Source organism: Dipodomys ordii, unplaced genomic scaffold, assembly GCF_000151885.1.
Source record: "Dipodomys ordii isolate 6190 unplaced genomic scaffold, Dord_2.0 Scaffold164, whole genome shotgun sequence".
Classification (NCBI taxonomy): Eukaryota; Metazoa; Chordata; class Mammalia; order Rodentia; family Heteromyidae; genus Dipodomys; species Dipodomys ordii.
Genome location: NW_012267380.1, coordinates 1,237,232 through 1,250,937, shown reverse-complemented (window position 1 = coordinate 1,250,937; position 13,706 = coordinate 1,237,232).

The following is a 13,706-nucleotide window of genomic DNA, read 5'->3' as shown; positions in this document are numbered from 1 at the left end:
CACAGCGGGCCAGGATACTCATTCTGCTTCTAGACCCAGCCTTGTCTCACCTCTCCCAGTGCTATCTCCTTCTCTATCTGGGATTCTGGGCGGGACAACCTGAAGAAGATGCGTATTCAGTCAGATGCCAGTGGTTCATGCCTGCAATCCTAGCTACTCAGGAGGCAGAAATCTGAGGGCTGCGGTTCAAAGCCAGCCAGGGTAGGAAAAATCCGTGAGATTCTTGTCTCCAACTAACTAGTGAAAAGCCAGAAACGGAGCTGTGGCCCAAGTAGCAGAGCACCAGCCTTCAGTGAAAAGTATAGAGAACAACACCCAGAAAGATTCCTTGACTTCTCTCACCTTGGTTGTAGATCACTGGGAACTATAATCAACTTCCGTGCTTGACAGTGTCAAAGTCTCTCTGTCTTTCCACTTGGGCCAGAAGACTGGGCTCGGATCCTTTTCCATTTCTTGTGTCAATATAAGTAATCACAGTAGGCTTTAAAACTACATGTCACAATTTTCTAGCAAGGTGACTATTAGTACTCATCACCTCCTCCATGCCCACCTGGAATGAATCATTGAAGGCCACACTTGGACAGGCCAGGGCAGGCCAGGGCAGGCCAGGGCAGGCCAGGGCGGGCCTGTGTTGCTCAGATGGTGGGGGGGGGGTTCACTGGTGTGTGTCTCCTTAGCTGGAGTCCCCTTGGTCTCACAGTTCTTTTGGACTGTGTGCCGCTGTGACTGCTACATGGCCACTCTGTGTGTCATGCGAGATAACACAGATACCAGCTCAGCATGGTGTGTAAAGTAGTAGTCTCTCGAATGTCCCAGCCAAGTTGCCAGATGGATGGGCCAGTTTGTGGAGGGTCTTCTGTTTCCTCACTGAGACAAAAGGGGACGAGAGCGGAGCTCGGTGCCTGTCCATGCCAGCAGGCTGCTGGTGCTGCCTCCAGCAGCTCCTTCTCTGGTTCCATCTCATTGTCTGGGGTCACCGGGCAGTGGGAGGGGGGGCCTTAGAAGATGGGAGCAGGTGGCCGACCTCCAGGCTGTTCCCTGCCATGCGTCATCTACTGCTAGCCTCTGACTGGCTGCATGTTTTGCTGCTGAGGAGAAGCAGTGTCTCGTTCCTGCTCTGCATGTGGCTTTGGTGTCATGCCTCAAATCTGTAGTCACTGAAACTGGCCAGGCTTTGTCTCATGTCATCTAGCTTGGGTAATTACTTGAAGTGGGAGAAAAGTTGGTTTTGTTTCCTAAATCTTCTGAAAGTGAAAACATAACAAAACAAAAGAACAATAAAAACCCCTCTCCTTGGGGCACAGTAGAGCATGCCTGTAATCCTGGCACCCAGGAGGTTGAGGAAGGAAGCTATCTGGTTCTTCATGGCCAGCATGAGCTGCATGTGCAGCAAGTTCAAGGCCACAGAGCACACTTGCTTAGCAGGCTTGGAGCCCTGCGTTCCTCCCCGGCATGGCCAAAACCACAGACATACACATGAACGAAACTCTGAAAAACACGATTTCTTTTTATTGGAAAAACAACTATGTGCATGCATGCGAGAAAAGTTGAAGAATAATGACAGCAAAAACAAGCATGAAGGCCACCCATGGTGCAGTGTCCTGGGTTTACCACAGTCAGAATTTTCAAGCCTGTCTATGTTTCCCTTTCCATCCTTAGTTCTATCTAGAAACAAGCACACCTTTGTTCACCATGGTCTATTTTCAGTGGCTGCAGTTGTGCGCACAGTTTGCAGTTAGGATTTACTTATTTATTTCATATCATTAGTTCTGATGCTATGTCCTGCCTTTTAATGATCTGTGTGCAACATTTAACTTGTTGCTTTATAGCAAAGGTTTCTTAGCATACGTCTATGAAAACCAATGCAATCCAGCCTGCACAATTCAGACTTTATCATCATTTGGATGAGTTGAAGCGAGGATGCTGCGTGAGCCAGCCGGGGATGAGAAGTTTATTTTGCTGTTTTTGTCATTTCATTTTGAGATAGCATCTTACAACATAGCCTCGTCTGGTCTCTGCCTCAGCCTCCCCAGTGGCTGGAATTACTGGCATATACCACCATGCTCAACCAAGAGGTGAGATTTTGGTAAGCCAAGGTGAGCAGTTAGTTCTGGTGTTATATAATGAACAGGTAACTACTGCATTTTTTTTCAAAATTGTGTAACACAAGTGATTTGTTTTTTATAATTTGAAGACAAATACAATTTTCTTCACTTCTTGTATTCTTCTAAATGACTTAACAGAGACAGGAGTGTACATATTGATTGTAGAGCCATTTGTAGGCTACAGGAAATGAGTAAGAGGAGTAGTGAGAGAGCTTGAACCAGGGTGTGGACCAGCTGTAAGCGAAGCATATCCAGGGCTCTGGCAGGGTCTTCAGTGCCTGGTTAAAAGGGCTGAGTTGGGCTCATCAGCCGGTCAAAGCGGATGTGCTGGGATGAGCACCAAGGAGATGAACTGACGTGGTGATCTGTTAAACATTTCTTGGAAGGCTGGAGATGGTGGTGCACACTTATAACCCCAGCATTCAGGAGACCAAGGCAGGAAGTCCAGAGTTCAAGACTGGCCTAAGCTATCTAGTAAGACACTGCCTCAAGCACCAAACCATACCAAACCCATTAATAAGTCCAAGCCAGGGACTGTGGCTCATGCCTGTAACCCTAGGCTAAGATCTGAGGAACACAGTTTGAAGCCAGCCTGAGCAGGAAAACTGTGAGATTCTTATCTCCAATTGAGCACCAAAATGCCAGAAGTGGAGCTGTGGCTCTCATGGTAAAGAGTTAGCCTTGAGCAAACAATCACAAGAGACAGTGCCCTGGCCCTGAGCTCAAGCCCCAGGAGCAGCACACACATACCCCTCCCCACACCCATTGGTTTGGCTATGATCATCTCCACTTTATAGGTGATGAAACGGACCTTTGTATATTCTAGGATGGAAAAATTACAGCCTGTGTTATTGAGAAAGAAAAGCAACTGTCAGAGTGGAAGACCCAAATTGTTATGGGCAGTCCTGGGGAATTACAGATAATGTGTGTGGTTCTGAAAATTGTAGATAAACAAACGGAGTTCAGATTTCCAGCTAAGAAAGAAGACAACACTTCAACCAAATAGCATTCAAGAATATGCTGGGTGCCTGGGGCTTGTGCCTGTCATCCTAGCTATTCAGGAGGCTGAAATCTGAGGATCATGATTTGAAGTCAGCCCAGGAGGAAAGTCCATGAGACTCTTATCTCCAATTAACCAGTAAAAGGCCAGAAGTGGAGCTGTGGCTCAAGAGGTTAAATACCAGTAAACTTGAGCAAAAAAGCATTAGAGGGACAGGACTTAAGCCCTGAGTTCAAGCCTCAGTACTGATGTGCACGCACATGCGTGCACACACAGACACACACACAGACACACACACACACACAGACACACACACACACACAGACACACACACACACACAGAATATATCCTGGCTAGCTATGGTAACCCATGCTACTTAGTAATTCCAGCTACTTGGGAGACAAAGGTAGGAAGATCCCCATCCGAGGTGGGCTGGCAAAAGCATGAAATTGCATCTGAGAATATAGAGAGGACCCTTGGCTGGCGCTGGAACACACACCCAGGATCACAAAGCTAGATTGAACCTTATTCCAGAGTTCACAGCAAGCCAGTGGCAGGCTCCTTCTAAAACATCTGCATCTAGCTAATCTGGAAAACATGTTTGGAAGTGTTGAAGTGTGTGTGTGTGATTGTGTGTGCATGTGGGTGTGATAGTCCTGGGGCTTGAAATCAGGGCCTGGGTGCTGTTCCTGAGCTTTTTTTTTTAACTGAAGGCTGGTGTTCTACCACTTGAGCCACAGACCCAGTTTTGGCTTAATGGTGGTTAATTGGAGATGAGAATCTCATGGACTTTATCACTCCTGCTGGCTTTAAACTGTGGTCCTTAGATCTCAGCCTCCTGAGTAGCTAGGATTACAGGTGTGAGGCACCAGGCCTAGCTAACACACTGAAACCTCTTATAATACGAGTTCTGGTTGGTGCGTAGGTCCATCAGACCATGATCAGAGTATGCCAATTTATAAGCTCTGCCTGGACAGTAACTATATAAATCAATAGTCATGGATTTTAATTTTTCTATAATTTGCAACTTTCTAAGTGTGTAGAACACCTTGGATGGATAATTAGGTGGAATTTTCAGTGCTTAGGTGTCTCTAGAGAAAGGCAGTGTGTTATCTTCCAGAAACTTCCAGGCCCTTTGGCTTTTGAACCTGTGGGCTCAATGCCTTCTCCTGGAAGGACCAATTAACCACCAACATAAATTTCTAGAACAAAATTGGATTTTGTGATCCATTACACAGAGGAATCTAGGTAAAGAATCAACCCTCACAAATGATTTTTGCAGGGAATAAAAGAGGGAGGATTCTTAACATCCATCCCTTGGTTTTCATGATATTTTAACTAGTGTCTGCCAAGTGTGTGTGTGTGTGTGTGTGTGTGTGTGTGTGCATGTGTGCATGCGTGTGTGCATGTATGCATGCTGGCCCTGGAGCTTGAACTCAGGGCCTGGGCGCTATGCTGGACTGTCCCTGAGCTTTTTCACTCAAGGCTAGTGCTCTACCACTTGAGCCACACTGCCACTTCTGGCTTCTTGGTACTTCATTGTAGGTAAGAGTCTCTTGTATCTCAGCTTTTCTCATGTAGCTTGGATTACAGGCATGTGCCCCGGTGTCTGGCCCTGTCAACACAGTTGTAAGGCACTTGGTGTAAGGGCGAGAGGGTCGGTGTGTCATGGAGCATCCTTTGCAGGATATTTCAGGGGCTCTCAGCCCACATTCTAGCAGGGAAACCTCAAGGTGGACAGAATATCTTTTGAAGTGAGGGGGAGCCATTGGGGGATAGCCCAGGAGATTGAAATAAGCAAGCTTCTCTCTCAGGAGAACCTGGAGCTTTGAGGAGTAGCCCGTTGTGAGCTGCAGTGACTGATTTAATCACATGCACGCCCCCCCCTCCGCCCCATGCAGTGCTGTGTAAGCACTGAGTTAGAGCCACATGGAATCAGGGCTGTGGGCCAGGGACTGTGATTCTCTGGCAGATGAGCTTTGAGTGTCAGGCTGGATTTCCTGCCAGGCTCACCTCTGCAGCCCCACGTCAAACGTGGCTCTACCTTAAACACAACCCCTCCTCCTGTTAGGAATTCCAGGGCTTGCCATTCCCTGCCTCCCTCCCTCCCTCCCTCCCTCCCTCCCTCCCTCCCTCCCTCCTTCCTTCGGAAACATTGTAGCAAAAAACAAATTTTGCTCTGGCCACGGATCTGAGGGAGGGGGGTAGAGATGAAGAAAATCCCTCACAGGTCCCCCTTCCCCAGACCCCCACCTTCCAGCAGCCCCCAGCTGTAAGCTCAGCCATGGATGAACCCCCAGAAGTGCTACCACTGGAAACGGAGCCTCCTGCAGAAGGTGCCCTGACCTGCAGAGTGGGCCTGGCCCTAGGCGAGCGGTGGAGGTGCAGACAGGGGGTCAGGGTGGCGGGGAGAGTGTCCTGGCCCCAAGCGGGAGTCCTCTGATGGTGGGCAGTGGGCAGCTCCTGAGGGGTTGCCAAGTCCTGTGCCTGAAGATCCTTGCTCCCAGCGCCTCTTTCCAGCTGCCACCTCGTTCTCCATGAGCCCCACGTGTCCCAGTACCATGAGCCCCTTGTGGGCTCCTGGTCTGTAGCCTTGACTCTTATAGAAAGGACTGTGCTCTTGTTTAATTAGAAAAGGCAGCCGCCTTTCATGTGGAGAGGGTGACACACACAGAAGAATGCAAAGACATGAATAAGAGCAAGAGCTGTACCTAGTGATGCTGTCTTCCACACCCTCTCTCTACCTTACTCCCACCCCCTGTGAGCAACTGGATGGCCCCTGTTCTCACGCTTGCTCACTCCTAATCTCTACTGCGCCCCTGCCCCCAGTGCCATTTCCCCTTTTAGGTCAAGAGTCCACAGAGGGGCTAACGCATGGCTTAAGTGGTTGAGTGCCTGCCTAGCAACCACAAGGACCTGAGTTCAATCCCCAGCTCCACATAAATAAATACTTTTTTAAAGAAAAGATTCCACATGAGACATTTCTTTTTCTTCATCTGGTTTGTCTCACTTAGCACGATGGCCTCTCGTTTCATCCATTTTCCTGCCACAACACAATTCTGTTCTTCTTTTTGGCTGAACACTACTCCATGGTGAATGAAGTCCACATTTTCCTGACCCATTCACCTGTGGGTAGGTGGCCGGCTGTCACTCGATGCTGTCACTTGACTGCTGTGAATACTGCAGCGGCGATAACTCTGTGTGTGTGTACATGTGTGTGCGTGTGTGTTTCTCTAATTTGTGCTGAACTCTGCTCCTCCAGTCCCAGCTCAGGCCTGGCATCTGCCCTTTGAGCAACATTTTCTGGCCGCAGCAGCTAGCTGTTGGGAACCGGGTCTGAATCTGCAGCCTGGGCGCAGCCCCACTGCTCTGCTCCTCAGCTGCTCCAGTTATTAATCAGGTGCGCAAGCTGTAGACATTCTCTTCCAACAGGTTCCAGAGCCCATCAATGTGTGCCACACATGGGCCTGGATGCCTGTCTGTGCTTGAGAGGTGATAAAATTCCACAAGGATGCTCAGCCTACAAAGTGCAAAGTCAAGTCCTCTGTGCATGGTGAATGCTGGGTGAAGGATAACGTTTTCATCGCAAAGATGCTTGTTACGTGGTCTTTCACAAAGTATTCATCTGGGGCTGGATGAGCTAATTCCAGCTGCTTATGAGGAAGACAGAGTTCCGGTCCCACGGGGGGCTGGGGTGGCTACCTTGTGAAACCCCGCCTCAATTAACAAACAAAATGAAACAAACAACAACAATAACAACCAAAGCAAGCCAAGAGTGGTAGCTCACACCTGTCATCTCAGCTACTGGGAGACAGCAAAAAGCGGGAGTCCCCTTCTGAAGAACAAACTAAAAGCAAAAGGGATGGGGAGGGCTCTCTGGTAGAACACTGACCCTAAGTGTGGACCTGAATACCCCCAAATTGTTTCTGGATGTAATGGTGTGAGTATATTATAGAGGAACTATTAGTGTGTGTGTGTGTGTGTGTGTGTGAATGTGCATGTGCATGCATGTCAGTACTGGAGCTTGAATGTGGGATTGGGGGGTATTCCAGCTCATGTGGGGTGCCTGGACTTGGGGAACATTGTGCTGTGGTAAGCCTCTGTCCACTTGCTCTCCTGAGGCCCCCCCGAGCTGCCTGGCACGGCTGCCATGCTCACATTTGTGTGTTTTCCAAATTAGTCGTTTGCTCTGGTGTGTTGACCTTTTTAATATTCTGTCTTTTGATTGGCTGCTCTTAGCATTCTCTCTCGAGCTCAGCCTGGCAAACCCCCCAGGGAAGGGGCGAAGCAGCTATCCAATAAAATTACAAAATACTGAAAAGGTCAGGAGACGCCATTGCAATAAATTACCATCACTCAGGTTAGGCGGCTCCAGGGCAGGCAGGGGCGAGGGAGGCACCGGTGGCCTGGGTGGGTGCGGCCAGAGGCCAGAGCTCACCTGACGGCAGCCAGCAGGGTCTCAGAGGCCAGTGTGTCCACACAGCCACGTCCTGGACCACGGAGGTGCCGTGGGCAGCTGAGCACTGGCTCTTTCCCTTTGGCCCCACAAGTAGAGATGGAACTGGGGGGAAAGGGAATGGAAAGCAGGAGGAACAAACACGGTGTCTGTGAGGTGCAACTCTGAAATCACGGTGGCCCCAGACCAGGACTACTTTGCAGTGGGTCAAATAATCAGGCATCCATTTTATTTGTCCTGTCAGATGAGTGCAGGGTAGAGGCCCCATTGTCGGCCCCATTCCTCCCTCCCAGGAGCCATGTCTGTGCCAGGGTGCACAGGACGCAGAATCACACATCAGGAGACATGGTTTTAACTCATCTCTTTGTCGCTCACTCCTCTCCTCTTGCCAATGCTGGGGCTTGAACTCAGGGCCTGGATACCATCTCTGAGCTTTTCCACTCTAGTCTGGTGCTCTACCAATGGAGCCACAGCTTCGCTTCTGGCTTTTTGTTGTTACATGGAGACAAAAGTGTCTCATAGACTTTCCTTCCTCAGCTGCCTTTGAACTAAGCAACTCAGAACTTGGTCTCCTGAGTATCTGGGATTACAGGTATGACTGCAGGCACCTGGCTGAACTGGTCTCTTTTGTGGATGCAGTGTGGCTTATACAAGCTACCCAACATTCTCAACTTAGTCTGTCCTGCTAGAGCTCCTATGTCCTCGCATGGATCACACAAGATATTGGATATAACATGCCTAAAACAATGTCTACCATTTGTGAATCTCTGCTTTCCCATAGGCAGGGATTACAGGCATGCACCACCATTCCAAGCCTAGAAGACACCATGCATTGAGCACCTACTCTGCGTTGAGTTGTGTGCTTACCTAATCTGCAATATAAATTGGTCCTTCCCCACCTCTTGAACTCTGTGGTCTCAGGAAAGAGTCTTACGCACACAGTGTCCCTGTCCCCACCATTATTTTAGCACTAGCAGAAATCTTGTGGCTGAGAACACTAGGCCTCCCTCCTTCCTCTGTCCCATGTGAGAAGCTGAAAGACAAGACAAGAATTGCATCTCTGGCCTGGCAGGTCACTTTGCATTGGTCTGATCAATAAGAATTCCTGTTCTCTTTTCCCCATGCTATTGGCTCTGGATGTCCAGTCGCAGGCAGTGTTGACTGCTGCCCGCAGCTGGCTCACGCCTCCTGCTGTCACCCAGGAATGATGGCAGGGCCCCGCAGCCGGCCAAGGGGCACCCGAAATGACCTGCGGAACTTCGGGGGACAGGGGCCTGCTGCATGCGGGCAGTTCATGTCTTCTGGGGAATTCTGTTTATTTTCTTTTTCTTGGAGGAGGTAGAGTGGAGAGGAGAACGAAAGAAAAAAATCCAACTTCAGACGAGACGTCCTGGAGTCCTCTGGGTGGCAGTCCCGACCCATCCCCCTGCCCTGCTGGGTCTCAGATTCTCAAGCTTGCTGTACAATCTATCATTTTACAGAGGGTGGGCAAATGGCCGGGGTTGACGGGGAAAGAGAGGGAACAAGTTTCGGTCTTCGTGGTGGTCTCAGTTTTGCACTCAGCTGGTGACTATAGTTTGCAAGAATGAGCTGTGTATTTCAAAATGGCTGAACGACAGGGCTGGAAATTCTCTTACTGTAAAGGCAGGGCAATACATCTTTGGAGCGGAGGTGTGGCCACAAGCCTGACTTGATGGTTCCACCACGTGTGTGCACAGACGGACAGAGCCTGCTGTCCCCCGTAAATATATACAATGATCATCTGTCAATTAAAAGTATAACTTAAAGGGTTCTTAAACTAACTGGACAGCGGTATACATCTTGTTATTTTAAATGTAAAGTGTACTTCACCCTGCTAGCCCCCTCTTGGACGCGTATCCAAATGAACGTCACTCAGCAGGTTTGCTGTCCTGTTGGCATTGTACCTTCCCTGGACCGCAGCGGCTCGCAGCCAAGGAAAGAGGACACGTTCCTCAGTTTCCTTTTCCTGTCTGTCCATTTCCTGGGCTCTGTTGGTTTGTTTTCAGGTCTATAACAAAAGATCCAAGGCTAGATATTTTATAAAGAAAAGAGACTTCCATGGCTCACAGAGTTGGACACTGGAACTCCAAGACTGGGTGACACAGGGCCTCTGTCCGTGGTGAGGGCACATCTGGTAGCTGCATGGTGGTAGCAGCATGGAGGATCATGGGGGGGCGGGGCTGGGGAAGAAGTGTGGGGAGACAGAGGTAAGAGGGCATTTGGGGTCCAGGCTGAGGTCGGATGGTGTTCTGGCTCTTGGCTATCTAACTGGTTCTCACTAGAACTCTGTGAGACCAACATTCATTTCTTCCCCCAGTGGCCCAATTCCCTCCCAGTAGGCTCTATCTTTGTGTGTGTGCGTCTGTGTACATGTATGTGTATGAATATATATGTGTACATGTGCATGTATGTACTCGAGTGTTCAACAGTGTATTGTGTGCATGCATGTGTGTGCATGCATGAGTGTGTACATGCTGTGTATGTGTGTGCATGCATGTATGCATGTAGGTATGTGAATGCATATGAGTGTGCAACACTGTGTATGTGCATGCTCGTGTGCATGTAGGTATGTGCACATGTGTGTGTACACAAGGTGCTAAGTATGGAACGCCAGGGCCTTATGGACGTCAGACAAATGACCTCCCACTGCACCACACTCTCAGACTTTGATATCACCCCAAATATCATCACAATACTTAATATTAAACATAACAAATATAGCCAGACACCAATGACTCATGCCTGTAATCCCAGCTCAGGAGGCTGGGACCTGAGGATCACAGTTCGAAGCCAGCCTGGGCAGGAAAGTCCATGAGACCCTTATCTCCAATAAACTACCAAAAAAAAGCCAGAAGTGGAGCTGTGGCTCAAGTGGTAGAGCACCAGCCTTGAGGACAGTGTGCAGTTCATGTCACAGGACCCGCGCCCAGCACGCAGTGCTCTGGAAGGCCCTTCCATCCCAACATCGCCACATTGTGGACCAAGCTTCCCCCCTAGGGACTTTTTGGGGGCCCCACCTGGCTCCTTGGGAACAGAGAAAGGGGTGCAGGAAGGGTGTCCGGGGCCGGCACCAGCTAGCTCTCATGGCGCCCCCCTGGTGAGGTCTGGCCTTGGGTGTGAGCTGACTGCAAAGCCGGCAGCCCCGCAGTGGCCTGGTGACAGCAGAGCTGCACTGTGACGGGCGAGGGCGATGGATGTATGGTGACTGGTAATGCGGGCAGCATGAGCCGGTGGGGCGCTTGGTGCAGTCCAGGCCCCCTCATCCGGGTGCCTTGGCCCTCAGGAGTGGGGCCTGCTTCATTCTGTGCCACACCACTGCGTGGTTAGAGCCAGCCTGCACCTCCCATCTCAGGGGAACACAGCCCTGCAGAGCCCTTGCTAGCACACACGTTTCATGGCATTGACGTTGGTAAATCACTGCAAAGAGAATTCTGAGCCAGGCACCGGTGGCTCATGCCTATAATAATAAGCCTATCTCAGGAGGCTGAGATCTGAGGATCTCGGTTCTAAGCCAGCCCAGGCAGGAAAGCCTGTGAAACTCTTATCTCCAATTAACCACCAGAAAACCAGAAGTGGTGCTGTGGCTCAAGTGGCAGAACGCTTGCCTTAAGCAAAAGAGTGCAGAGCCAGCGCCCAGGCCTAGAGTTTGAGCTCCAAGACCACAAAAAAATAAAATAAAATAAAATTCTGATAGATTCGGCGTTGTGGAGCTGACGCCTCTCTGCCCCTCCCCAGTCTGAGCAGGAAGGGTGACGTGAGTTGATGGCATCTGCATCGGAAGTTTCCTTATTTTTAGAGAAGTAATATTTTCTAGGGGTGTTGGGGGTCACACTCTGAGCATCAGGCAGGAGCTTGACCTCTCAAGCCATGCATGCCTCTAACGCTCCATGCTCATCTTTTCACTTTGGTTGCGTTTTCCGTTGGGGGTTTTGAACGTCTTGTCAGGTGCTGGCCTTGGAGGGCGATCCTCCTGCCAAACCTCCCCAGCAGCTGAGATGACAGCTTGTCTGATGAGGTGGGAAATCCCGCTAATGTTCTGCCTATGCTGCCCTCTTGATCTCTGCCTGCTGCGTAGCTGGGATTACAGGCATGAGCCAGCATACCTGGCTCATGTTTGATCATCCCTGAGTTGTCCAGCTTTGCCAGGCACTGAGCAAGCTGCAATGTAGGAGGTGTCTACGGTCTAGATAGAGAAGAGCCAGCAGCCAGAATCGCCTTCAGACGTCTGTGTGAGTGTGTCATGATCCAGCCCAGGCCCTGTACACGGTAGAGACCGGAAGTCGCGACACGCAGCTGCACACACTCCCAGCCAGCATCGAGAAGCTGGGTCTTTCTACGCATGGACCTCTGGGCTGAGTCTTTTCCGGAAGGTCATAGGCGGCACTGTGCAGAGTGCGGCTCTTTCCTGCTGGGTTCTTTGTTCTGCGGTAATGCTCTCAGTCTCCTCCCTGACCTTTCTTGGCAAATGTGAGATTGTATTCTTCTTTGTACATTTTCTCTTGAACTACATTAAAAAGTTTCAAACTTAGAGGAAGGATGTAAGAAATAATAATGAGCATCTGTGAATCCTTCACTTGCCCCCCCCCAGTTCCTAACATTTTGCCATGTCTGTATTGTCAGTTTACCTCTCTGTTCACTCAACTCCCTACACCCCCACACCTTTTTTGAAGCAGTAAATACATTTAAAAGCAAAGCAAAAACAGCAGAGCCCTGGAACTCTAATAATTCATAGTGACCGATTGATTAGTTTGCTAATGTTACATTTCTGTTTCACAAAGTGCTACTTGAAAAGTCTCCATTTTAGGATTTATCTTCATCCTGTTTCTCTATTTTAGAGCAAATCCTTGTACTTTCTTTTTTTTAAAATAATTTTTATTGAGATTAAGTGATTTCACAAATTTCACAGTGTTGTGAGATAATGATACTTAGTTAAAGTCACACATTTTAACCTTCACAAGGCAAATTGTCATTATCACGGTCTATAATGCTTATGAATTCTATGAGCTTTGGCAATACAACTATTTCTTCCACCTCGGGTGGTAAGTACATTTCTTTCCTTTTGCTTAGTGTTAGCTGTTCCCTCTTTCCCTCTCATTCCTTTCTTTCATTGCTACCCTGGAGTTGCTTGTTTGTGTTCATCAATGTCCAGTGCAGCTGATGGGCCCTTCTGTTGTATATGAGACTGTATTCTTATTTCTCTGTTTACACTGGAAGTCAAATAACATACCACTGAGTGCCCTGGTTTTGCTTTTGTTTTGTTTGTTTTTTTGTGATTGCACTGGAACTTGAACTCAAGGCCTCGGGCTCTCACTTGGCTTTTTTGCTCAAGGCTGGTGCTCTACCACTTGAGCCACAGCTCTACTTTTGGCTTTTTGTTGTCTAAGTCGAGATAAGTGTCACTTGAATTTGTTTGCCTGGACTGGCTTCAAACTGTGAGCTTCAGATCTCAGCCTCCCTGGTGGCTGAGATTGCAGGCATGAGCCACGGTGCCTGGCTCTGATGGTTCGTGTTTAGAAAGCTTACGTTGAGGCTCAGGCAGGGGATTCAGCCATACTGACCAGAGAACAGGCCTCTTCCCTCAGGCAGGGCTGTCTTCGCCTGAGCCCACGTCTCAGGTAGGCTGCACATGTCACAGTGAGAGGTGGTCAGATCAGCCCTGACACCCTGACCTGCCGTTATTTTATTTTTGTTGGTTGTGGGGCTTGAACTCTTGGCCTGGGCGCTGTTCCTCAGCATTTCAGCTCAAGGCAAGCACTCTACCACTTGAGCCACAGAGCCACTTCCGGTTTTCTGGTGGTTAATTGGAGATAAGAGTTTCGTGGACTTTGCTGCCCCTGGGCTGGCTTGGAACCGTGATCCTCAGATCTCAGCCTCCTGAGTAGCTAGGATTACAGGCGTGAGCCACCAGTGCTCAGCTTTGCTGTTATTTTTGTCTAACACAATAAGTCCATGCACAGCATAGCTTCTGTCTGTGATAAAATCTGAGATTCTCGCCTGGGCTCTGTGGCTCCCGGGGGCTGCGGGGGCTGCGTGGACTCTGTGGTGGCCCCTCCATGAGGATCTCATGCTGCTGCCGCTGCTGAGCCGGTGTGAGCAGGTCTGATCTGTGCGGGGTGGGGGACG